At 38.1% G+C, this 26138-nt stretch overlaps 1 long non-coding RNA gene across 2 annotated transcripts in view; it reads right to left on the bottom strand.

The window, feature by feature from the left end:
- Positions 1-25347, bottom strand: part of LOC125134560 (uncharacterized) — a 273841-nt gene extending 248494 nt beyond the window's left edge. The window contains exons 1-2 of one of the 2 annotated variants that reach the window (XR_007136685.1): positions 25198-25347; positions 20689-20747 (exon numbers count right to left, since the gene is read on the bottom strand). This is a non-coding gene — a long non-coding RNA (uncharacterized LOC125134560). The remainder of the gene's footprint in view (positions 1-20688; positions 20748-25197) is intronic. The other variant, XR_007136686.1, reaches the window with a different exon arrangement.
- Positions 25348-26138: the final 791 nt, after the last annotated feature.

The raw sequence follows: 26138 nt of genomic DNA, 5'->3' as shown, positions 1-26138 counted from the left end.
TTTTAGGTCTAGTGCTAGTCTTCCTAGAATGCTCTTTCCTCAGTGAGAAATACCACCGAGAGAACTGAAAAGGTAAAGAAAAAGAGTGTTTGCTCTCTTCCTGGAAAATCCTAGGAGACACAGCCCCCCTCCAATGTTTAAGAATTAGGTCAAGAGAGAGTATTTTTTGAGTATATCATATGCCTACCACCAAGCTGGGTCTTAAGGGGGATCTAGGGAAACAGCAATGATCATTCAAAAAATGTTCCCTCCCCAAGAAGTATGTGGACCAGTTGGGGAGCGGTGTTAATTATAGTAAGGGAATAAAGAATCTAGTGGATGTTGATTTTGTCTTCTCTAAAGGCTACAGAAGTTACTCTTTTGAGTTTCTATGCAAGCTGTATTTTAAGACTGGGTAAAACTGGGGGAGCTATAGGAGAGAGACAGTTTAGTTTTAATAGCATTGAAAGGTATCAGATATTATGATTTTGCTGAGGTTGGGTCCAGAAATTAGAGTCTGAATTCTAGGAAGTTCAGATGGTATATAGACAAACTCTTCATTCTCCTTGGAGAAAAACAAAGACTATTCCAAGTGATCCATGTTCTCAGCTAATATTGCCACACTTCCCTCAGGAAGCTCTGCTCTGGTCATGACCTTTGTGGAAGGATATCAATAGGAAGAGCACAAACATGTTCCAGGATCTAACTTTCCAACCACAGCTCTGCATTTCTATTCTGAGTGTCTGAGTGTAGACAACCTTCTTAACCCCTTTAGCAGATGTCAACATTTCAAGTTCAAGTTTTGAGTCCTTACTCCAAGCTTAGCACTGTGCTCAGAAATGTCAAAATACATAAATGACACCGACAGTATCTACTCTATTCTACAGTTTACTTCTGAATAGAAGAGCTAAGATACTTTAAAAAATAAAGGCAAACATGAATCACACACTACAATGACACAGATAGATAGGTGCACCAAAGTTCTAGGGACTCTGAATCCAATGATAGACAGTCAAGGGAAAAGTACAAAAAGCCAAACCTGTTCATGGAAGCTCTAAATCAGGATGATTTTTTTTATGTAAAAAAAGACAGCTTCCTTCAAAGAAATAGGCTGGATGATAAAGTGCTGAGTGTTAAGTTATAAAGTATCACAGAGCTCCCCCCCCCCAATTATAACATTAATAGCAGAAATCCCTTCACTGAGCACACATTTCAACACCTATGCAAACAAAGTCAAAGCAATGTGTCTAATTGAATCTTCAACATTCAGGTCAATCTGTGAAATATCTTACAATTGCCTTTTAATTTGTACCCCAAGTCTTGTTGGAAGGTGATAATGGTGAGGATGGCTATTGCGGAAGGCAGGCAGTTGTCACAACTTAAAAAGCCCTTCATTTCTGACATAGTCTAGCACAAAGCAAAAATGAGCTTGCCCTTTAAACGTGACCATCTTCCTCTCAAGTTGCTCTTTTATTATACATATGAATAACTCTCCAGTGATTGCCTTGACGTGAGCAAAGCAAAAATCTCCAGCTTCCAATTTCTACAGAGATCTGAAACTCATCTTAGGGGCGGACTGCTGACTTGACTCTTTGCAGACAAATAAAGAAGTCCAAACATCAGTACTAGGAGAATTGTTTCGCAACTAAATTTAACAACAGGAATGGCTTGCAATGCTCCCAGAGTCTCAGGGTAGATTTTTGAGCACTTTACTCAACACTTTAGAATTCTACGTCATTAAACATAATTATACAGATCCTTCCTAAGACATCTACATCCTACCAAGGTATATGGAAGTTATTGTGGAAGAGCTTAACAATATTTATTGACTCTGTAACAACTATGAAGGTTAGGTTTCATTCCAGGTATGAACCAGTGGCATCACCTAATAGCTACCTGGTCTGTAGTGAATTAACTTTGCCTTGGAACTGGAATACACAGTAATGAGCATTACATGGGTCATCCTGTATGAGAGATTTAGTCATTCAGTCTGCCCAAGTAAAAGCAATACAGTATATCGGGGATACCAATTTGAGTTCTGAAACCAACATGCCTAGATTCCTACTACTTTCTCCCTAATTTTCTCATCCTGTCTTTCCTCATCTGTAAATGAGGAAACTTTTATTTAGGTGCCAGGGTTGTTGCAGATTACAATAGGTAACATAAAATGAAGGTAAGGTAAAATGAAGCACGTAGCATGGACCTTGATGCATTGTAAGTGTCAAACAGGGTAATTATAATTGTTCATTTTCTTCACTATAAACATCTTCAAAATTTTACAGTTCAGCTTTTCAATGCAAATAAACTATCGTGGTTCTCCTCATCACTGTTGCCATCATTATCATCACCTAAATTTACATTTTCAAAGCATTTTACATTTATTATCTCATCAAATATTTACTGCTTGAATACCTCCAATAATAAGAACAACTACATCTCACACATCGATCAGCCGTTAGGTTACAACATAGTTCTCCCTTGTATTGAACAAATACCTGTCATCCTCTAAGTATCATTCATTAGTCCTTGGTATCTCTTATCCACATAATTCTTTTGAAATATAAAGGTGGTTGTTATTGTTCCTGTAAGTTACATAGGCTCATAGAAACTCTCCCTTGGCCCCTGTTTAAACATGTAGATTCTTAAGCATTGCTCCTTAGACTCAGCTATCAAAATGTGTTGTACACACTCCCAGAATTCTGCCACAGGTGATCCAAAGATCTCTCCATGAAAGACTAAATCATTTGTTGGATATCTACAATTTACCTGTGCCAGTTTACTCCCCCCCACCTTCTCCATCCGGCCCTGAATTCTTGGAGGAAGAATATCAACTCTACCACTGCCTCTTTGGTTTCCTTTGGGGTTCCTGTGACTGGAAACACCAGCAGGACGTCATAGACTCCCATGAGGTCACTGCAGGCTGGACCAAAGGATAGCTCCTGTCAAGAGATCCCAGTTCATTCCTTCCAATTTCCCAGAGTCGTAACTTCAGACCTCTGGATGAAAAAGGTGTTTTGCTCTTAGCATTCCCAAGGAACTACACTGTATCTCATGATTTCCCTACAGTCCGTACCTTCTTTGTAAATATTAACTCTGTTAAAGTCTGCTGGAAAATACCCAGTTATATTGTGTTATTTCTTTCCTGCAAGTTTCCTGGCTGATTCACAGGTTTCAACAAAGCTGTTCAAATCCCCCTTTTGTCCACTTATAGTGTAACTTTGGGTAACTTAAGATCCCCAAATCTCAGTTTCTTAACTTGAAATGAAGTAACAAAAATGTCTAACTCCTGGAGGAGTCATAAGAATTGAGTACATATGCATGTGAACTGCTTAACTAAGAGCCAAGCTCATAGTAAACATTTGATGCAACATTGCTCTAACTGTTGTCATTCTTTTCTAGCCTCAATTTTTTTTATAAAACTATTCAAACTTTAAACCCAGAGAGGCAAGAGGAGAATTTATTTATAAAACAAAAAAATAATTATATCAAAGGAGGAGAAAAATATAATTATAAGGTAAATAAATATTTTATAGGAGGTTTCAAAGAAATTAAACAAACTATTTCTCATGTTTAGCTCAAATTTCTGAAGCTACAGAAATCCTTTCGAAGCAAATATCTGATGAGAATTTAGGAATACATTTCATTAAGGGGAGTTAGGATTCTAAATTAGAAATATAACAAGCTTTAGCTGATGTTTTAAAAAGTCCATTAAGATAAGAAGATCCCCAATACTAGTCATATTCACTGATTTAGTTTGATGAAAGCCAAAGATAAAAATGTTGAAAAAAAAATAAGGATTAGACCAAATCCCATATAATCTTTCCAGTAGGATTACTTTACGTCTGAGGGTTTTTTCTCATCTTAAGATAGCACCTTGAAAATTCTGGGCTTACTGGGAACAAGAAGATAACATGAATCCTTTCAAATTTATTTAATTTTTAAAAATAACCCACATTGGCTACATGGGAAAAAGGCTTAGTCTGAGAATAAACCCTGGGGCAATGGTAGGATCCACATTCATTATGGTCTCTGCCAACACCGTATCATTACTTCAGGTTCAAAGCAAAATCAATAGCAAATCATTTGACTTTGTAATAGCAGAAACACAAGGCACCACCAACTTAATCAAAGAAAGCTGTCTGGAAAGAGGTAGCTTCATGTACATGAAAATACTGTGAACAATTTCAGCATCAAGTGAAATAATTGTCTAAAATGCAGCTTTTATTTTTGTGCATTATTTAGGCAGCTAAATATACCTTAATATTTGTCAAACTATCTCTCCAGAAGACCAGGGGCGTTTGTTTTTGCACTTATGAGTTTGTCAAACACCAAAGGTCCAATAACAACCACCCCAAACAAGGGAATATGTATTCTTATGAACCAAAAAAGGTATTTCATGTGTAGGAATCTCATACATGTGAGCAGAGACAGGCCTCAGCTTCTGATGGATTTAGCAATTGATTAGCAACATGCCTAGTCCTCCTATATTGATATTTATTTACATCTTTTAATGTAGTTCATGCATATCATGGGATTATCTATTAATATTGGAAAGAAGAGGAAGGGAATGTGAACCATTAGCTGGGATTGGTATCTTTGGATTTACTAATGGGCAAACCAGTTAATATTATCAAGAAAAAAGGAAAAAAGCTTGAATGCAACAACAGACACTTGTTTTCTCATTTACTATTTCCATAGAATCTCCTCAGATGACAAAGGTAGGGTAGACCATGCATCCTGAACAGTAAGACCAAAAAGAGGAGGTGGGTAAAAATTTGTGTGTGTGAAATCACTGGAAAAGTTATGTATTTCACAAATTATTTAACTTCAAAAGAATTTGAGGCAATATGTAATTTAATCCTCTTCAAGATGAGGATACTGAGATTTAGAGTGGTACATGACCTAGTAAACAGCTTCTATTTTTTTTTTAAATAGTTAAAGCACTTAGTCTAATTCATTTATTTCTCTTTATTCTAATTGCTCTTTTCCTCTCAGCAAACTATTTCTTCTCATATGCTAAAGGCAGTTGCTCCCATAAGGATTTAGAATATACTGTTTATCTTAGTGTAGCAGAGTGGATGAATAATTTGATATCTGTTTCTAGAAAACCACCAAACAAAGCTTCAGGTTAAAAATTTATTCCTAAAAAAATAAGATAAAATCCTAAAATTAAACTATGGAAACCCAAGGTAGTTTAGATAGCACATGTTTACGTCCTGGTCTAAGGGGTGAGGTGGTGATTATATCTACTTGCTGGCCTGCTAGCCAATATACAGGTTTTGACATTCAATCATTTATCCCTGCCATCATCAGCCATTGTTGAAACTGGTGTTCCCAGCTCCAAGATGAAAAAGAGTATAAAACAAGAGCTCTGCTCAAGGAGATCCCAGTCTGTGGGCCTCTTGATAAGATCTTCTGAGTTTGTGTCCACTTCAGAAATGAACAAAGAATAAGAGGAAGGAGCTAGATGAAGCTTTATAGGGAAAGGTGATTTTTTTTGCTTGTTTTTGTTTAAGAGACATTTGAAGCCCATTTTAACTGTCACTAACTTAATGTCACATGAAGCATATTTTACAGTATTTTTAGGGATTTTGAAGCTCCTACTCTTTCCAACTATTGAAGAATTTGGCTCATTCCTAAAACACTATTATTAGTCCGTGTAACACCAATATTTATAAACGTCTACTCTGAGGGTCCCTTATGTCTTAACATACTTAGCCCTCCCCACAATCCTAGACATCCTGAAATGATGAACCTGAGGCACAGAGAGCTTATGGAACCTTCTCCAAGTTACCCTACTAGATCAGAGAACATTCGGGATTTGAACACAAGTTTTCTCTCTCCATTGTCTACCTACTTCAACGAGACATCATGCTGCCTTTCTATGTTCTTTATGTTATGAAAGCGGTTAAGAGCTTGGGCACCAAGTCTAGTATACAACTTCAAATTGTATTACCTCTTGCAAGTGTATCCTTCAACGAGTAACCTTCACTCAGCTTACCTATCTGAAAATGCCAATTCTATGCATACCTCCCTCACTGGATTGTCATGAAAAGTAAAGAAAACTGTGTACGGAGCCACTGACATAGGACCACAATGAACAATGAGAAAGGGCACAGCTTTTCTTATTGTTATTAAGTGTTGTGTGTGTTAATAACCTAAAAGCAAAGAGACTTGCAACTACCTAATAAATTGTGGTATATAGCAGAGAACACAGAGGAGAAAATTGGTTAATTCTGACAGAAACCACTAAGGGACATGGGAAAAGATTAAGTCAAATAAAAAAGTAAAGAACCACCTGCTACAGGACAAAGAATATACAAACTTATTTTGTCTTGTAAGAACTGGAAAAAAGTTTTTAAAAAAAGATAATGTAGTTGATAAATTAGGGTCTATAATAAGCTGAACGTGTTCCCCTAAAACGTGTATCTTGAAGCCCCATCCCCAGTGTATTTGGAGATGGTATTTGGAGATGAAGTCTTGGGGAGATAATTAGGTTTAGATGAAGTCTTGAGGGCAGGGCTTCATGATAAGATTAGCATCTCTATAAGAACAGAGAGGGAAGCTGGCTCGCTCTCAGCTAGAAGGCGACAGTCTACAAGCCACGAAGAGGTCTTTCATTAAAGCCTGCCTATGCTCACACCCTTCTAGCTTCTCTAACTGTGGGAAAATCAAGTTCTACTGTTTAAGCCACCAAGTCTCTGGTATTTTATTATGGCAACAGGAGCAAACGAAGACAGGGTCAAATAACTGGAAGGTTAAGTGTGACTAAAGAGAAGGTAAGAGTATCTGACAAGTAACCTTTCTAACACATGGCAGCAAATGTATATTTTCTACACTCTGCTATTGTTCTAGATGTCTTAGTGTATTGTCTCTTTTAAGAAGAAAGTTGAGATGGGTGACACTGACGTATTTTAAAAAAAAAGATACAGTATGATACAAATGGCTAGGAATAAGGAAGCAACACGTTTTTTGATGCTGGTCACATCCATCAGGCTTCTGAGACACAAGAGCAGGGGAGACAGGGCTACAAAGTGGATCTGGAGGGCAGAGAGCAGATAATCCACCACAAGAAGAAAAAAGTGGGGGGAATATAACATCCCATGGAGAAGAAAAGACATTGTTCTCGGTTCTTTCAGCTCTCTGACCACCAGACCAAGTTGCCAGGTGGGGGAAGTGGTCCCTACCTCCCAACATGTGCCTCAAGACACAGCAAGATTTTAGAATAATTCAGCCTACAAGGCTTAGTTAGTGGGATCTTAAACACAAGGCTTCAGATTCCACCCAGAGTGTGGCCCACGAGTCCACAGCATCAAGACTTTAAGAGGTATCTGGGGGCTTCAACAATGCAAGTATCTTTACTTGTATTACAATGCAGAGAAGGTAAGTCATTTGCTGAAGATCACCTAAGCATCAACTGGAGAAAGTGAGCTGTGTTAGTTCTGGTTGAATGATCTTTTCCCGCCTTGTATCAACATATTTTAGAGATATAACCTCTCTGGCCTTTATTTTTCACTTTCATGAAAACAGTTTACAATAATTTAGATACTCATTTCTTATTTTATCAGTTGAAAAGACTCAGTGAAACATTTATGAAAGCGAGAAATGTGGATCTGGCTGTCTTAGGACTGTCAGCCTTGTCCTCCAGAAAGAGACACAAGCGATAAGTGCAGGTAAACTGCATGACATTTTCTTCCTACTAATAAATTTATTTATCTGGGAACTCTGAATTCTTAACTGATATAAAAGGATTCAAAATACCTTTTGACCATTTGGGTTAAGAGATAGATGCTTAGATTTATGATCTAAAGATTAAACCTCAGCGGGATTTACAGATTTGTCCAAATAGTTCTCTAGGCTTCTGGAATGGAGATGAGAATATCAGCAATTTTGAAGAAATAGATTTTTTTTTTTTACAGGATAAAGGATCAAATATTTAGAAAATTGCAAAAAAAAAAAATACTATTAGGTATCCTTTCAGAGGAGTGGGAACCCTCTGGGGATTATCTGATTGCACAGGATAAGCACCTTTGATTGTCTTTCAATTGGCTTGTTCATATTCCTCTATAGGGACACAAGTTGTAGAAAACTGAGTATCATGCAAATCATTATTGTCCATAGGAATAAAAATGAATGTTGTCTAGTAAAGATCAAATTGATTTTCCCATCTGTAGAAAAGACTCCAAGCATTAAATTTTATTACCCAATAGAATTTCAGCCCGTTTTGCAATGATTATTACATTCATTTCTGCATTCCTGATTGCCTGATTATCTCTGTCTTTCCAATTCACCTTTGAACCCAGTTTTAGCATCTTCCTTGTTCCCCTCTCATTAATATTACACACATCGTCAGATTTTTGTTTTTATGCATTTGTATAGGAGCCCTAATTTAAACATATAAATTATACTTTAAAACTTGATACAATCACTTTAAACTTGTTTAGTTATTTTTGAGTAGCATTTATTTTTATTCAACAAGTAGTTATTGAGTGCCTGTTTTGTCCCAGGTAGTGAGGCACTGGGAATACCAACAGTAGGAAGGCAGGAAATACTACAGCCTGAAGGCATGTCATCATCTACTGCAAATGACAGGCATTGGGATTTTTTTATATATATATACAAATAAAATTCTGCTATTACGTCATGGAGGAAATAAGCATTGACTTTTAAGAGCAAATAGAAGAACTGGACTTAAGTCAGTTCAAAAAGATGTTTCTAACGTTTTGAGCTGCTATCTGGAAAGAAGTTACTAAGCCACTCTGAGGTAAGGTTGAGTATGGGGAAGAATGTTCCCACACAGAGCATTTAAATGCATGTAAAGACCTAAAGACTGCAAAGGGAAGTCACTTTTGAGCAGAAAGCCAAGAACAATGTGGTGCCAGGAGAAAAGACCATCAAGGGGCTTGCTATCCATCTTAAGTATGTCATCCTAAAAATACAAATCGTGTGTGTGTGTGTATTATATATAAGACTCTTAAGAGATTCCCATTGCTCCGATTATTCAAAAAAAAAAAAAACCTAAGAACACAGGGAGGATGGAATAGGACGTTAATAAATACAGGTGGATACAACAGATGTGGAATGTTTGTTTTGGTAAATGAGATTTCACATGGGATCAGTAAATGATGCTTAGAGATTTTCTAGTGGGCACTGCTGTGCATCACTGTATATAGAGGTCAGTCTGTTAAAATAGGCTAAAAACTGGATGTAAGGAAAAGAAGGAATCAAGTATACAGGATCCCTCTCATCTCAGTATTTCACCCACGAATCCTTCTTCACATTATTTGAAAAATTTGATCTGTAACAGCTAAATTTCAAAGTATTTGCTATTATGTAAACAGCAAGGCAGAGAGAGAGCTCAGCTGTGCGGAATCCTTGTGGTATCAGCACTGTCCTCAAGGACGTGGTCCTTTACACAACCAAGAAGAGTAGACAGTGTACCCATCACCTGAGCAGTTTTTAACACTGATTGGATGACTCAGTGCAAGATGACTTGGAATTTCCTGTTGATACGAAATTAGCTGTGGCACTCCTCAGTTTGAAGGATTGAGAATTAATCCTCTCGCTTCTCACAACTCCAAAGTTTTCTACCACACCGGGGCTTCAAAAAGTTATTTGGCCTGAGTTATGTTATGCAAGCCCCCCAAAGAATGCTTTTACGTGTTTGAATGTAATAACCTTGGCTACCATGGACAAATATATACTCCTGAACATTGTCGACATAAAAAGGCTTTGATTAACGTTCACAAAATTGGTAAATGTTCACAAAAACCAATGTCAGTGACATGTTCCTCCTTAAGAGGATATCTTGAGATCTTTTCTCATTTCTTCAGATGAATGTCTGTAATTCTGAAGGACAATGAAGTACTTAACCCCACTTTTACCACTTTCTCAAAAATAAGTTTAAAGAAAAAGCTCAAGTGCCATTATGGTTATTAACTTGTACAAAGAAAACAAAATCATGCAAGTCATTACTGTCCATAGGAATAAAAATGCATGTTGTCTAGTAAAGATCAATCTGATTCGTAGAAAAGACCATTCAAATCATTACATTACCCAATAGAATTTCAGATGCTTTGTTAATTATATTAACATAAAAATATATCTATGATAATGGCAGTTCTTAGCATGGTAGTATTGATTACCAGACATTTGTTAAATAAGCTTAATCCTAATTTTATTTGTATTTATTTGTCTATTCGTCCTGTTCATGTGATTTTTACTAATTTATCAGTAAATCTATTGCATGTCTCAAGCACTGACTTATGTTCTGAAAAGTTTTTTTTCAAAAAGGAGTAATAGGCGTTCCTGTCATGGCTCAGTGGAAACAAGTCTGAGTAGGATCAATGAGGACGCAGGTTCGATCCCTGGCCTCATTTAGCGGGTTAAGGATCCAGCGTTGCAATGAGCTGTGGTGTAGATTGCAGATGTGGCTTGGATCTGGCACTGCTGTGGCTGTGGTGTAGGCCAGCAGCTACAGCTCCAATTCAACTCCTGGACTGGGAAACTCCATATTCCATGGGTACAGACCTAAAAATATTTTTTAAAAATAAAAAATTTAAAATTTTTCTAAAAATTAAAAGAAATAATACAGAGTATCTGATTGCAAATATTTTTAAATTCAAACTGAGTTCCAGCTGCTGGAAATCCTTCTGGAAATATGTAGAATAACAATTACTATTTTGAAATAGGATTTAAGGCAACTTTCTTTTCTTAGAGTAAGTATTACCCAGAAATCTCTAGTCTAGGCATTTCTGTTGTAACTCCATATTCCCTTCTCTCACAAATAAGGGCCTCCTCATTAAAAACAATTTATCTAAATAATTCAAATAAGGACAAGAAAGACCAGGTTAATTGCCAAAAGCCAGGCAGCTCATTAATGCAAAAACAAGAAAGTAGAACACATCATTTATTTTCAAAATCCGTTTTCCTTCTCCTACACCATGTGGCCTTATGTTGCTGTGAAATTATTTTTTTAGGGTGCCTTTGAGGATGATAATGTGAAATCAACAAACATTTTAGTAAAACGTGGCCAGTCACCTGGCTTAATCTGATATGTCATCTTTTCTTTCATTTATAGCTGCGGTGATATTGTCTGGAGTTTCTGACTAAATATTGCAACAGCTCCTAAACAAATCACATTACAAGGAAGTCTGCCTGTTTTGAGAAAGGTGTTCAAATGACTCCTTAGTAAAAGGAAAATTTACCATCAAATCTACAGACACTGCAACTAAAAGCAGGGCCTACAGCTCTGTTGAGGAAAATTATGATTGTTTGCAGTATTTACTATTTTTTTGCAGTAGTAAACATTAAAATAGTTATTATTTGCAATATTACCATTGTTTGCAATATTTACTATCAATATGAAGTTGATCATGTTTTTACAAGATCATGTTACATGATTTGCTCTCTCACACATAGCAATCTAAAGGTGTCTATGCAATACTCTAATCTCTTCTTCCTCTTTTTCCAGTCACATTATCTTACATTATAATCCACCTTGATGAGGAATACAGAGAAATTATCTGAAATGCCTCAGGTCTAGAATTATGGATTGATCACTAACATTTTTAAAAGCCTAAGATACTCAATAAATATTAATAGAATGAATGAACTTATCCTTTTAGATAATATAATGTGCAATGTTAAACCACTCAGCATTTTAATCAGGGACAGCATGATTTATGTTATAATTATGCCATATTTTAAATTTACTTGAAATGGATTGAAGATGGTAGGAGTAAAATAATAGAAGAGTATTATGATAGTACAGCTGAGAGAAATAATTAGCTTAAAGTAAAAATTCTTAACATATAGGAAATTCATTACTATTTCTATGATGATATCTTAGATTATAGTTTCTAATGTGCTATGTTTAAATTAATGCATGTGAATATCAAGTATTTCATCATAGATACCTACACTCCCATTTTTCAGAAGAGGCAAATTGAGGGAACCTATCTCAACATAATAAAGGTCACATATGACAATCCAACAGTTAACATCATTCCTTAATGGTGAAAGATCCACGAATTCTCACTAAGATCAGAAACAAGACAAGAATGTCCCTCTCACCACTTCTATTCAACATACTTTTACAAGTCCTAGCAATGGCTATCAGAGCAGATAAACAAATAAAAGGAATCCAAATTGGAAAGGAAGAAGTATCACTATTTGCAGATGACATTGTACCTAGAAAATCCTAAAGACACTACAAAAAAACTGTTAGAGCTCATCAATGAATTTGGTAAAGTCGCAGGATACAAAATTAATACACAGAAATCAACTGCATTTGTGTATACCAACAATGAAAGATCAGAAAGAGAAATTAGGAAAACAATCCCATTTACCATCACATCAAGAATAAAATATAAAATACCTAGGAATAAACCTACCTCAAGAGACAATGACCTGTACTCTGAAAAATAGTTAAGATTCTGATAAAACAAATCAAAATTGAGACAGATAGAAAGACATACCATGTTCATGGATAGAAGCATCAATATTGTCAAAATGATTATGTTACCCAAGGCAATCTACAGATTCAATGCAATGCCTATGAAATTACCAACGTCATTTTTTACAGAACTAGAACAAAACACTTTAAAATTTGTTTGGAAACACAAAAGACCCCAAATAGCCAAAGCCATACTGAGAAAGATAAAGGGAGCTGGAGGAATCAGGCTTCCTGACTTCAGCCAATACTACAAAGCTATGGTCATCAAAACAGTATGGTACTGGCACAAAAAAACAGATATATGGATCAATGGAAGACTATAGAAAGCCCAGAAATAAACTCAAGCACCTACAGTCTATTCATCTCTGACAAATGAGGCAAAAATATACAATGGAGAAAAGACAGTCTCTTCAGTAAGTGGTGCTGGGAAAACTGCACATCATCTACATGCGAAAGAATGAAATTAGAACATTCTCTAACACCATACTCAAAATGGATTAAAGACCTTAATATAAGACTGGATACTATACAACTCTAAGAGGAAAACATAGGCTGAACACTCTGACATCAGTTGAAGCAATTCTTCTCAAATTGATCTCTTAGAGTAATGACAATAGAAACAAATAAAAAAATGGGACCCAATTAAAGTTAAAATTTCTTGCACAGCAAGGGAACCATAAACAAAACAAAAGACAACCCACAAAATGGGAGAAAAATATCATATGGTATCACCTATGTGCATAACCTTAAAAAAAATATATGCTAGGCAAAGCAGAATAATGGCCTCCCACAGACTCTCAAGGAACCTAATCTCTGGAACCTGTGAATATGTCACATGACAAAGGGGAATGATGGTAGCAGGTGGGCTCAGCTGACTTTATAATGGAACAGTAATCCTGAATTATTGAGATAAGGCTGACGTCATCACACGGGCCTTAAAAGTCCAGGAAAGAAGCAGAAGAGTCAGAGTGACACATTATGAGAAACACACAATGAGCTATTTCTGGCTTTGAAGATGGAAGGGGGCCACAAGCAGCCCTTAAAAACTGAGGAACGTTAGGAAACAGTCTCCTCTAGAGCACCCAGAAGGAACCAGTCCTCCTGATACCTTGACTTTAGGACAGGGCAACTAATTTTGGACTTCTGACTTTCTCAGCTATACAGTGATAAATTTGCGTTGTTCCAAGCCATCGAGTTCACAGAAATTTGTTAGAGCAGCAATAGGAGAGTCATACATTGACTCTGATTAGACTTTAAAACAAAAGATCTCTTTCCTAGGACAAAGTCCAAGGCAATAGGCTTAGTCCCATTCAGGCCTGCATTTGGCCCATCTGATACAATCCACCACCACTAGCACCCCAATCTTGCTTTAAAGCAACTAAACTAAACCCAACTTTTAGTCTTCCTTGTATCAAATAAAAACATGTTTGGACATAGGTAAGAAGAGATTTTATTCACAAAAAGTACTGTAATAAAGAATGAAGATTACTGCAATAGAGAGAAAGCGCTGGCTATAGTAGCTGTAAGATCTCCAAGGTTAGACACAAAAGGGGTTTTTTGGTATATATAGAATAAAAAGTTACATTACTCTTTTCTGTTCTGCCTTTCTTTTCACTTTTTTTAGGGCCACACTTATAGCACATGGAGGTTCCCAGGCGAGGGGTCAAATCAGAGCTGTAGCCACTAGTCCAAACCGCAACCATGCCAGATCTGAGCTGCATCTGTGACCTACACTACAGCTCACGGCAATGCCAGATCCTTAACCCACTGAGCAAGGTCAGGGATTGAACCTGCATACTCATGGATCCTAGCCAGATTCCTTTCCATTGTTGCCATGATGATGGGAGCTCCCCGTTTTACATTTCTGATGCTTTGGTATCTTGAGGACTTTGCTAACTGATCTTGCAAAGACTGGTCCTACTAGTACTAGCCAGTTCCCAGAAATAATAATTTAAAAAAAAATTGCCTGATAGAGAGGAAATGCATTTGAATATGTAAACCAACCAACTAGGGCAGAGAAGACCCTCAAAGGCTCTGGGGCTGGGGAGCAAACCCCTGCAGTACCCACAATTGAATCCACAGTGCTCACTGCTTCTCTCACCAATCATGCAGTCTTTCTCATGCCCTCTTTGTGTGTGAAGGTTATACTTTATTTGGGCTTTCTTTATGTTATGGTCTTGCTGGTTTTCCTCTTTCTGGTCAAGGTTTTGCTCTGTATGTTAGTACTCATTGGGCACATTGGTCTGGATTTTGAGATCAGCTTGTTAACCAAAGCCAGTTGAGAAGCCATCAGCCCATTTCTTTCAGAACAGAGGCTACTTCACTCAAACTGTGCCCATTTTTCAGCTTCTAGTTTATGACTTTTGAATAGGGGCTATTCTCTGGAAACTGTCTGAGAAGGCTATAGCCTTGTTCCTTTGGGAACAACGTATTTCCTTGGAACTAGCTAGTGTTAGCTTACAGCCTATTTGAGTTGAAAGCTGTTTCCATCAAGCTGTTTGAGCTATAAGCTATTTGAAAATGACTCTGACTGTAGAGAAAAACTTCTGAGAGATGTAATCCCAGGTACCAAAATAGCTTAACCTTCCCACCGCACCACATACACAGGGACTCTGGCTGATTTTATATTTAAAAACTGCAGTACTTATTCATGCACATTTCTAACTAAATGGACCAACCTGACCAAAAGCAACTAAGAGCATCAACAATCATTAAGGGGGACTTTTGAAACCCCCAAACTTAATTTTCTTAAACCCAAACTGGACTACAATAGCTCAAATTCCAGAACTGAATGGAATGCTATTTTGATTGATGTTTTGAGGCTTCCAAATGTTTACACAGGAGCCTAAAATTGTCTCACTAAAAATTAAAGTTAGGTTGAACTGATGCAAATGATTAAAGAAAGATAAAACGGCTCCTGAAACTTTGCGCTCTTCTTCCTCGGCTTCTTTGTCTGACTCTGCCTCCCATACCACCTTCCTCCTTCCCTTCTAGGATGCCTTGGCTTCCACTGTACCCTCGATCTCCTCATACCAACTGTCTTGCCAAATTCCCCCTTTTCTCTGAAACTTTCCCCACTGCCTTCTCCTCTTAATTTTTCAGGACCTCTCCCTTTCATGATTAGCCTTCTGAGGACCCAGAGATCAGTCCTTTAGTTTCTTATATTCTCTGGATAAAGCTGAACTGTGAGCCATGGTCGAGGATTTTTCCAAAGTAACATAAGGTCCTCACAAATTTGCTGAGGAATTTAATATAATCACTCAAACTTATCAAGCTGGTTTCTCTGACTTACATCAGCTTGTTTGTATGCTTGACAGTGTGGGCCAGGCCCAGCAATTGGAAGAAAACTATTAATTGGGAAAATTCTCAAAGATCCCTAGCACAACAACCAGAGGACCAGCCCACTAACATACGATCAGGCCCCAGCAATCAGTAGGTGACCTCACTGAGCAATTCCCAAGGCTTTTTATAAGCCTGTAGATTGAAATAAGATTCAGGCTTGTACTCAACAATGTGATAAGCCTGTGCATGACTATCACAACTGACTTCAGACAGTTTTTTAAGTAAATTCTGGTCTGTCTTCAGATGTTCATTCTACCCAGGTAGCTTTTCACTATGTTTATTAATGGGCTGAACTGAGACTTTGCCCTTCTAGTAAAAACAATCAGGATGGAATAGGAAACTTGGCATTTAGTCAACCTGGCAAAGCAGCTTTCTTACAATCCTGATGAGTCAGCTCTAAGGAAAAGCTCCTAAATGATACCAAAACCCTCCTGGTTTCTGCTATTACTGCAAAAAGCCAAGACACTGGAAAAAGAGATTGTTACACATTCAAGGGCTTTCATGTGCCTTCAAACTCTAACTGGCTTTTCCAACATCCTCTCAGTTCTCAATGATGAGGCTCCAAGGAACTTCAAGGGCTCTTCCCAACCCGACCTCTGAATCAGCTTGGAGAAACATTTCTCCAGAGTGGGGATGAATTTCTTGCAGTCCTCAAGGATCTGGAGCTGTACTTTTAGTGCTCCACTGCATTACTATAAAGCAGCCCCTGATTCAGAGTACCAAACAGCTCAGTCAGTGAGGATCCCTAATGAACCCCAAGAGCTTCCTGTCTCTGAATCCGTCCCCCTCTGTCTAAGTCCCTTGAGATTCACACCCTTTTCTCCTTAGTTCCTATGTTCCTACCCATTTACCAGACTGAGACTTCGATAACTCCAAAAGATGAAAGTAATTCTAGAATTTGACAGTAGTCTAAGTAACCAGTCAGGTAAATTAAATGTTCCTTTGACATCTTTGATTTGTTTCATTTCTGACAGGGCCACAGCTGATTCTTGAAACTCCTATCATGTGCCCCTCCCATCGGCTACCACTTTCCTTATGGCAAAAATCTCCAGCTGGTATTGGCAAAATTCACAGCTTGTCTCTCATTGAGATTCAAATAGATCCCTCAAAGCCTCTCCCCAGAACTCATCAATAGACCATAATAAAGAAGCTGCTCAACGTAAAGCCCATAGCAGAGGACAAGAGTCAGGGCCTCATTGTCCTTGCACCAGTCTCTGTGACATTCCTCCTTTACCAGTGAGAAAACCCAAGGGACAGAGGTTTCTCTAGAACCTCTGAGCAATATTCCCACACAAAGTTAAATTCTTTAGTGTAATTTATTCAGTCTATTCTTTAGCATTTCAGTTGATGAAGCTACCCAGTGTCTTTTTGCTTTCATTCGGGAAGAGAAATAATTCACCTGGATAGTAATGCCTTGGAGTTTTATTGAGAGTCTTTATTTCTTGCAACTCCTGAAGGCTGATCTGGATGATAGAAAGTTCCCTAAAGGTTCTATTTTTGCTGCACTATGTGGAAGATTTGCTTCTTTGCTCTCCTTCTCAAGTCTTCTCACCAGACGCTATTATCTACTTGCTAAAACTTTTAGCCTTCAAGGGACATATGGGTCACCAAAGAAAAATTACAGTTTGCCCAAACCCCAATTCGATATTTAGGACATCTTTTAACAGAACAAGGGCTACACTGCGATCCAGATAAGTTTCACGGTACCCTAGGTTTCCCAAACTAAGCACTGACTGGTTTTCTTGGGTTAATTGGTTATTGCTGAAATTGGATTCCAAATTTCTCTCATGGCCCAACCTCTGTGTGTTTAACTCATCAATAACAATTCCAACCCCATTTTATGGGTAGAACAGGATGACATGGCTTTTAACGCCTTCAAGGAGAGTTTGATAAATCCACCTGCCTTTAGGCAGTGCAATGGTCACATTCCCCCCCCCCTTTTTTTTTTCATTTTTATATTTGAAAAGGAAATGAATGGCCTTGGGGTATTCACTCAAAACACAGAAAACAGCACAAAACAATAGCCAGCAACTGGACCTGTGGCATGGGAATACCATGCCCTTAACCATTGCCCTTTTGGTTAAGGCCACCAGGAAACTCCCCATGGGCTAAGTTTTAACCTTCTTTTTGTCCCTCATGCAGTAGAAGTGCTCCTGAATTCTCATCACATTCAACATTTCTCCAGCTCCTTCACCTACCATAAACTCTTTCTGTTAAATGCTCCTCGCAAAACTCTTTTACATTTTAGTAACCATAAGCCTACTATTCTTGTTCTCCCCATCATCAACAAAATCTCTCATGACTGCCTAACATTGATGGACCACCTCCTGACTCCTCCTGAAATCTACAGGAAAGTACTCTGGGTAAGGTCATGGTTGTTTCCTGTTTCTAAGGATCTGTGAGTATAAAAAACTTCTTTCAATGACAGTAATTTGCATATCTGTGTGTCTCATCATACTTTATGAAAACAAATCATAGGTACTCTTTTAAGACAACAAGGCTAGAAAGAATTAGATATGAGAGGGTGATAAGAGTGGGTTTTTTATCACTGGATAATTTATCAGGGAAAATTTAAGGGGGGGGGATAAACAGTTCAGCTAATCATTTGTGAGGCAAGAATGGGAATTTAAAGGGTCTAGAGGCAGCCTTTATATAGATCAACAAGAAGTCATCTTCAAGTTTTATGTAAGTCACATGGGAAAGAGGGGATCTCTGCAATAAACAACTTCCACAAACACAAAAAACGGAGCTTTCTTGACTGTTTGTTTTCCAGGAAAATGGGGCTCAAGTAAAGTTGCATGTTGTCACTGGTATTGTTAGAATAGGAGAACTCTTACCATGGCAGGTCATATTATTTAACTCTTGTCTTTTTACTTTTTTCTCTATCCTGGGGTGCTTTAACAGTGATTTTGGAGTGTGATGAAATAAAATCTGTGTGTAAGTTATAAATCCTTGAGATTCCATTAGATTCAAAACCAACTTTGCTAAAAACAACTTAGGGGTAATACAAAGCAGAATAAAAGTTTCTTCATACAGCAATTATTGCACTCTGTCTCAGACTTCTTGTGGCATGTCAACTCCCTCGTTCTACATGTTATCAGACTGGGCGTCAAAAAGGGAAAGCAAACTAGATCACTGCTCAGATTCTTTCAGCCTAACACAGCTGATTCTAAGATAAGGATGTCTTGCATTTCTAACTCCCTGACCCATTAAATTTCACCAAGATCTGTCTCACTGCCATGAAACACTCTGCCTCAGCCGCAACCCCACTGAGAGGAGGACATTTGGAAAAGGAGAGAAGGATGAAGAAAGAGGATGTGCCAAAAATTAGCTTTGATGTAAGAATTTGCTTCCCACAGGGTCTCATCACCGAACAGAGAGGAAATCATAACATAATAAAATTGCATTCATGCATATTCACTTAGGATATTGTTAATATTAAATAAAATTCCTTCTAAGTCATCATGAATTAGCTAATAAACCAGCAAACAGCAATTCATATTCGAATTGTTTGACTTCCTGTCAAATAACAGCATTCTTGTACATGCAGAAAGAATGAGATAAACAACTTAACTGAGAATTAATGAATTGAGAAATACCTGAAAAGCTTTGTCTATAATCTGGGTTCTTGGAAGAACTCCAAGTAGTCTTGATTTTGATTAATATTACAATTTATCCAGTTAAAGAAGTACCTTATAAATACTCATGAAGCATTTTATTAGATGATTGTAAATACTTAAAATCTTATTTTGCAGTCCTTTTCATCACAAAGAAAAACAGGAACAATCTGTGAGCTGTTTATAATTTAGCCTTGTTCACTGACAGCGAAAGTCACAGTTTGAAAAACAAGACGTTTCAAAACTCATTCTGCCTTTGCATGAAGTCGGTGTTCTTACGGACCTGCCCGTGTACTCATGTGACATAGAGAACTTATGCTGTGATGACCCGTAGTCTCCTACACCCTCTGGTGGCGTGTTTTCCCCAGGGCCATCATTGCAATGACTAAGGACAGACAGGGTCCACCTACAGCAACCCAGTGGACATTCGATGGCACAGTTGATGCCAGCAGCTTGGAAAGAGAGGGGCTAAAAGCAGTATCTCAAAACTGCCTCACAGAAGCTAAGGTTTGGCAAAACTTTTAAACTTCAATCCATCTCACCCCTCTCCACTTTGCAATAACCATCCTCTCCGCTGTCCATCCCTATCACTACAACCAGGGCCTTCTGGTTTCTCCTCCTCAGAGCCATACTCTCATGATCCTAACAGTACACATCCTAACACGAAAGCAAACATATAACACATTCATTGGTCTATCAAAGGGAAAATGCAGTGACTTTTGGCGATGCTGTTCATCTATAGAACAAATGGACCTTTAATAGGCCAGGACTTACACATCTTCCCCATCTCCATTCATAAGCCCACTTCAGTTCTATGGGCTTTTGCATGCCAGGCATACTTTTGTCCCCAACATTCATTTATAAAGCATGTATCAGTTGAAATTCATCTGAATCATTTTTTTTTCTTTGGGTCTTTTTTCATCCACTCATTTTCCACCGCAAACAAATATCCAAGACATCTCTACTTTCCCAACTTGATCTGATCCACTAAGTCCTATTAGAAACCAGACCCTTCCACTCAAGTCAACGTGTTCACTGTAGGAAAAGTCTCCACAGGTTCTAGTATGCCCATTTTCTGATTTGATTGATCAATTATCCAGAACATTCTTTTCCAGCAACCAAGTTTCCCAAATTTGCTTCATTTTCACCATTAACTGAGAATATTTATTCAAAATATAAATCCCGAGGACTGTCATCAGCAAGATAACAGAATAGAGGGTGTTTTTTGTTGTTTTTTAACCATCATCCCCCAACACAACATTCACTTTGACAAGCACCCCTGGATAAGAGTACCTTTCTCAGAGTCTAGGAGTTCAGGGAAGAAGTTTCCGCACACCATTGGAGGAAAAAATCTGCAAATAAACACATAGTAGAGAGTAAGAACAGTTTTAACTTACCTGCATCACCTCTCCTCCAAAGCAGCACATCTCAGTGCCAAGAGACACCTCCTTGGCCCCCAGCAATTTCTCCTATGTGGCAAAGTACCAATAGTGGGTCCCTTGCTTTCCCAGTCATGGAAGACACTGTTCAAGAAGCCCACTTATTTCTCACCCAAACCAGAATACCAAGGTGATCAGCACCACTGGGGAACTGAGAGAAGCTAGGAGCACAGCAACCAAGGATCAGAACTCAAAAGGGCCGTCAACCCTACTGCATGAACTCCCTCAGAAAGATGCACCATAAGCTATCAAGGTCAACTTGCTTCCCGCCCCCACCACGACTAGGCCATGGGTGCCCCCAAAGCTCTGTGCACCTGGCAGGCCACCTTCCTAAACATGTGCGGGTGGTTTACAAATGCAAGTTTTTGCAGATGGCTTATGAGTGAGCACCTGCAGAAAGCCAACCTGCCTGTGGGATTGGAAGAAAGCACCATCAGAGCACTACCACAGGAAAAACAAGTAGGAGGATCTCAGCACCTGGCCTGGCTTTATAGAATTGCCAGAAGCCATCCAGGCTTAATTCACTTCCAAGAGGAAGCAAGAGATGGGGAGTAGGCACATGTGTAGAAAAGGCCCGAGAGAACCTTGGAATCCTTAGCCAGATTGACTGGAGAAGCTATTTTTCTCCTGAAGCCAGTCAGCCAAGACTGGAGGAGGTGACTCCTTCCTCAGTACAAACAGTCAAAGAGTCAAACAAATTCTGGAGCTGAAGAATGACATAAAACATGGAATAGAGAGCATCTGCAGCAAGGTTGGTCAAGCAGAAGAGTCTGTGTAGTCAAAATTAAGTCATTTGCAATTATCCCCTCAGGAGAAAAAAAGATGGATGAGTAAAACACGGTAATGGTTTACTCTGATTATTCCATGATCCTTGCCCTATCAGGACAAGGACAAGATTCTGGAACTACTTGTTCATGCAAAAGTGTGTATTGCTACTGTTTAAATAATTTTGGAAAACTTATCACACCAGATTTCCCTCTGGGATTGCAGTTTTCAATTTTTTGGGTCTCATGAAAATTCTACATTCTTAAAAATAAATGAGGATGCTAATGAGGTTTTGTTTATGTGTTTAAGACAAGATATTTTTAAACTTTAGTTTATTAATTTTGCAAATAAATCCATCACAGGTTGCCTTAAACAACTTTTATTAAAGAAGCATGAGAAATGTGAAATTGTTTTACATTGCTTCCAATCTCCTTGAAGTCTCATTTAATAGAAGACAGCTAATAATCTTCAAGTAAATGAAGATCATTCCACTTCAGAGATATGTCATTAAAAAGTGAGGGACCTCGCTGACCTCATGAAAAGGTTGCGGGGAATCCCAAGCTTCCTCAGACCACTGTCTGAAAACCCCTACTCTGGGGAAAAAAAAAAAGGTGCATTCTAATAACTCTGAGAAATGCTATATTAAAAACCAATAAACAAAACCTGTTTAACATCCTTTAACCAACCATTACTAAAGTCATTGGAGTAAGGAAGTTTATTGAACTGAGGACATGCTATATTGGGTTTGAACTTCATGATCTTCCCTTAATTAAGGTCTATTTGCCTTTGTTATCATTTCCTAAATGGTTTTCCTCTTTCAGACTTCAGTTTGCTCCAGGGTTGAGTCACTTAACTTCCCTAAATGCCATTTAGGGTGTTACTTTCTCCATCTCTATCTTCCTGTGTGTTAACAGGCAAGTCTGAAGAATGGGTGCTGCTCCTCTATTGGTGTAGCCAGTGGGATCTCCCCACCTCTTTTTTTTTCCATCCTGTGACAGTTCTTGATATGTAGCAAATTCTTGCTCTTTAGTTCTCTCTCTATGAGAACCATTTTTTTTTTTATTTTTTATTGTTATTTCCTTTTTTTTTCTGCTGTACAGCATGGTGACCCAGTTACACATACATGTGCACATTCTATTTTCACACATTATCATGCTCCATCATAAGTGACTAGACATAGTTCCCAGTGCTACACAGCAGATTCTCATTGCTAATCCATTCCAAAGGCAATAGTTTGCATCTATTAACCCCAAGCTCCCAATCCATCCCACTCCCTCCCCCTTGGCAACCACAAGTCTATTTTCCAAGCCCATGATTTTCTTTTCTGTGGAAAGGTTCATTTGTGCCTTATATTAGATTCCAGATAAAAGTGATATCATATGGTATTTGTCTTTCTCTTTCTGACTTACTTCATCGAGAACCATTTTAGCTAGAAACTTAAGCATGAGTTATATGCACAGACACTGACATTTGTTATGCACCATCATCTGAGGCAGAGTAGGAAGTTTTTATGATGCATATATTTTACTTTCTGATAAATCTACTTCCTACTTTGTTGTTTTTACAAATGCATTCTTAACCTGAACATTCTTTCTACAACATATCTAATCTAAACGTGGTCTGTAAAGTTTTGTAGATTAAAAAAAAGCAGTATGTCACTAATTAAATAAATTACTTAAATCATTAACTTCCACAACTACCAATATCCTTTAAAGCACAATTTGTAAAATCTATTCGAGACTACACCCAGAAGAACCTCTATTAAGATAGTGTTGGCAATCTCTGGTGGGTCACTCAATGCTCCTGAAATCACCTCATTAGTAAGTTGTCAACTATCCATCTAGAGTCTACATTTCTGTTTTAACAACAACAAATGTAGTCCATCATTTTATATAAACCCATTGGGTAAAAACTTAATGCTAATATGGAAATACACGCAGAACCGAAAACAGATCTATCTCTGACAATTATTAGTTAACAAGGTTTGTAATTTTTTTCAAAAACAATCACTCAATTTTGTTCAGTTTCTGATAACATGTTTAAAAGATAAGCAAACAAAAATTAACCAAGTTAGAGAAGATGCTGAACTCTCAGAGGTAGGTACATGAGCAAAGAAAAAATCTACTTCTCCTACTGAGAAAAATTTCCTTAAATACTTATATAGGAATGACTTACCAAGAAAAATATGAGACAGGGGAACAAACTGATTAGTTCAATTAGTACATTGATTATCCCACGTAAGGCACTATTACATGTATATTGAGGAATTCAGAGTATAATAAACTACAGTCTGTGACCACTTGGCACTTATGATCTAGTGGGTAACACAAGACTGTACACAACTAAAATTGCCGAATCAGATTACTGTTATTGCAAATATTAAAGTATACCGAATGAATAAAGAGGGGAAACAGGTAATTCCAGTGAGGACTAAGGAACAATTTTGAGAGGAAGTGGTATTTGATCTAGTTTTTATACAACAGACTCAAGTCGAGACTCTAAGTTGATAGTACAAATATAAGAAAATGCAGGGTAGGTTTAGGTATATTTTGGGGAAGTTTCTGCTTCAAAGAATTGTTGATTATATGTAAAGCATATTTTTCCCTCAGGACCTGTATTCACTCACAAATAGATTAAGGACTTTATAGGTCAGAAGTCATTCAAACTCAGTACGGATGAGCAGTTGTCAAAAAGTTAATAACTCACACTGATTATTTATGATCCCATTGAAGTTTCTTTAATTAAGCCAGCTTTCATAATCCCTTTCTAATGCCTTGTCAACTCGATTTTTATCTCTGTAAGCACAGGAGGCCAGAGACCAGAGGATCTGTTATGAGACTCAAGCTCATACCAAAGAGTTTTAGATTTCCATCGACAATTGATTGCTAGCTACCCACTCAGCAGGGGTTATGGTAAGAACTAGTCTGACTAAAGTCTTCGGAGAGTTTGGTACAGCATCTCCCACTTCTGAACTTGGACCAGTCTCCCTAATGCTGCTAGACAATCCTTTGGCTCTGTTCAATGCAGGAACCTCAAAGAAAAGTCTTAGCCTCTTGACTCCATCAGGCCATCATCTTTTACAGCCTTTTCGGTCTTAGTACGTCCTCCTCGATAGGCCCAATGATGTCCTTGATCATGAATTTACTAGGGCTTGGCAAACGTTTTCTGTAAAAAGCCAGATAATAAATATTTAGGCTTTTCAGATAATACACAGTTGGTTTTTGTTACAACTGCTCTCCTCTTCACTCTAGCACAGAAGCAGTCACGGACAATATATATAAATGAATAGGAATGGCCCAGTTTCACATAGGGGCTGGCTATAGTTTCTGATTTCCTGCTCTAAGCTTTCTCATTTGTGAAATGAAACCCTTCGTAAGATTCTGGTAAAGAAAAATTAAGAGAAAAAGAAAAAACTAAAGGGTCCAAAGAGAAAGCACATCAAGAGATTATAGCTTCACACTAACAATGCCCTAAAAAGAAAAGGGAAATAAAACTAACAGGTATTAGACTGCACCCTGCAGGCCTGAGAGCCTTGTAGTTTCCCAATCCAAAGACAGTGACAGAGACATCAATAGTTTATGAAACAGCTGACTCTTACCGACCCGCAGCCAGCGCCTGGAGCTACACCCCACCGTGCAGGACGGAGATCGGGCAGAATGTGAAGATGCGCCGGACTCCTCAATGGAGAAGGAGGCTTCCTTTTATAGTGGGAATCGACACCAGATGGGCTCAGTTACCAGGGATTCGTTAAGTCCTACAGTTAAAGGAAGAAGATTGGATAGTTGTGTGAATGAAGCAGGACCTGGTCGAGCAGGGGATGCTCAGAGAGCAAGAGAACAGCCACCTTGAAAGGCCTGATGGTACCACAGGTAACAAAAACAAAAGGGAAAAAGCCATTGCGCCTCATCATTTTCATTTTTCTATCTGAAAACAGAGTTTGCCAAACATCCCCATCATTAGATTTCGCTGGGACTCTCGTTAGCTATGTAGATTCTCAGGCTCTTACTCAGACCTCTTGAGTTAGGGTCTCCAGGGCAAAAGCTGGCAATTCCTTTGTTTAACAAGATTCCAAGGTGATTCTCATAGACACTCAAGCTTAAGAATTGTGGTATGGTCTCAAGAGCTTTCTCTGCTTCTTTAGTTCCCTAATTGTTAACTATTCTCAATGAAGAGGGCAGGTGTTGTTCAACACCCTTTGAATGGATGGCTTGGTCTGTTAACTTGCTAAACTTACTCTCACCCCTCAGGCATTGGTCTTTGACTCTATTCACGACAGTTAAGGACCACCTCCACCAGCAGATGCATCTGATGCTGATGTCAAGACCCAATCAGGACTGGAAACCCACGGCTTTTTACTTAATAGATTTCCTCTTCTTAGACGTGGGATGAGCATTAAGGACACAATTTGTATTAAGATCCTTAAGAGCACCGCTTTCCTATGTGTATCTCTTCAAAGTAATACAATTTGGATTCTTGGAATATCCCACTGGCTGGGGGAAAAAAAATCAGGAGAAAATAAAACTTCTAGGCAAACATGAA

This window comes from Phacochoerus africanus, chromosome 8, assembly GCF_016906955.1.
Source record: "Phacochoerus africanus isolate WHEZ1 chromosome 8, ROS_Pafr_v1, whole genome shotgun sequence".
NCBI lineage: Eukaryota > Metazoa > Chordata > Mammalia > Artiodactyla > Suidae > Phacochoerus > Phacochoerus africanus.
The sequence above is the reverse complement of the archived record's forward strand: the minus strand, read 5'-3'. Positions and strand labels throughout refer to the sequence as shown.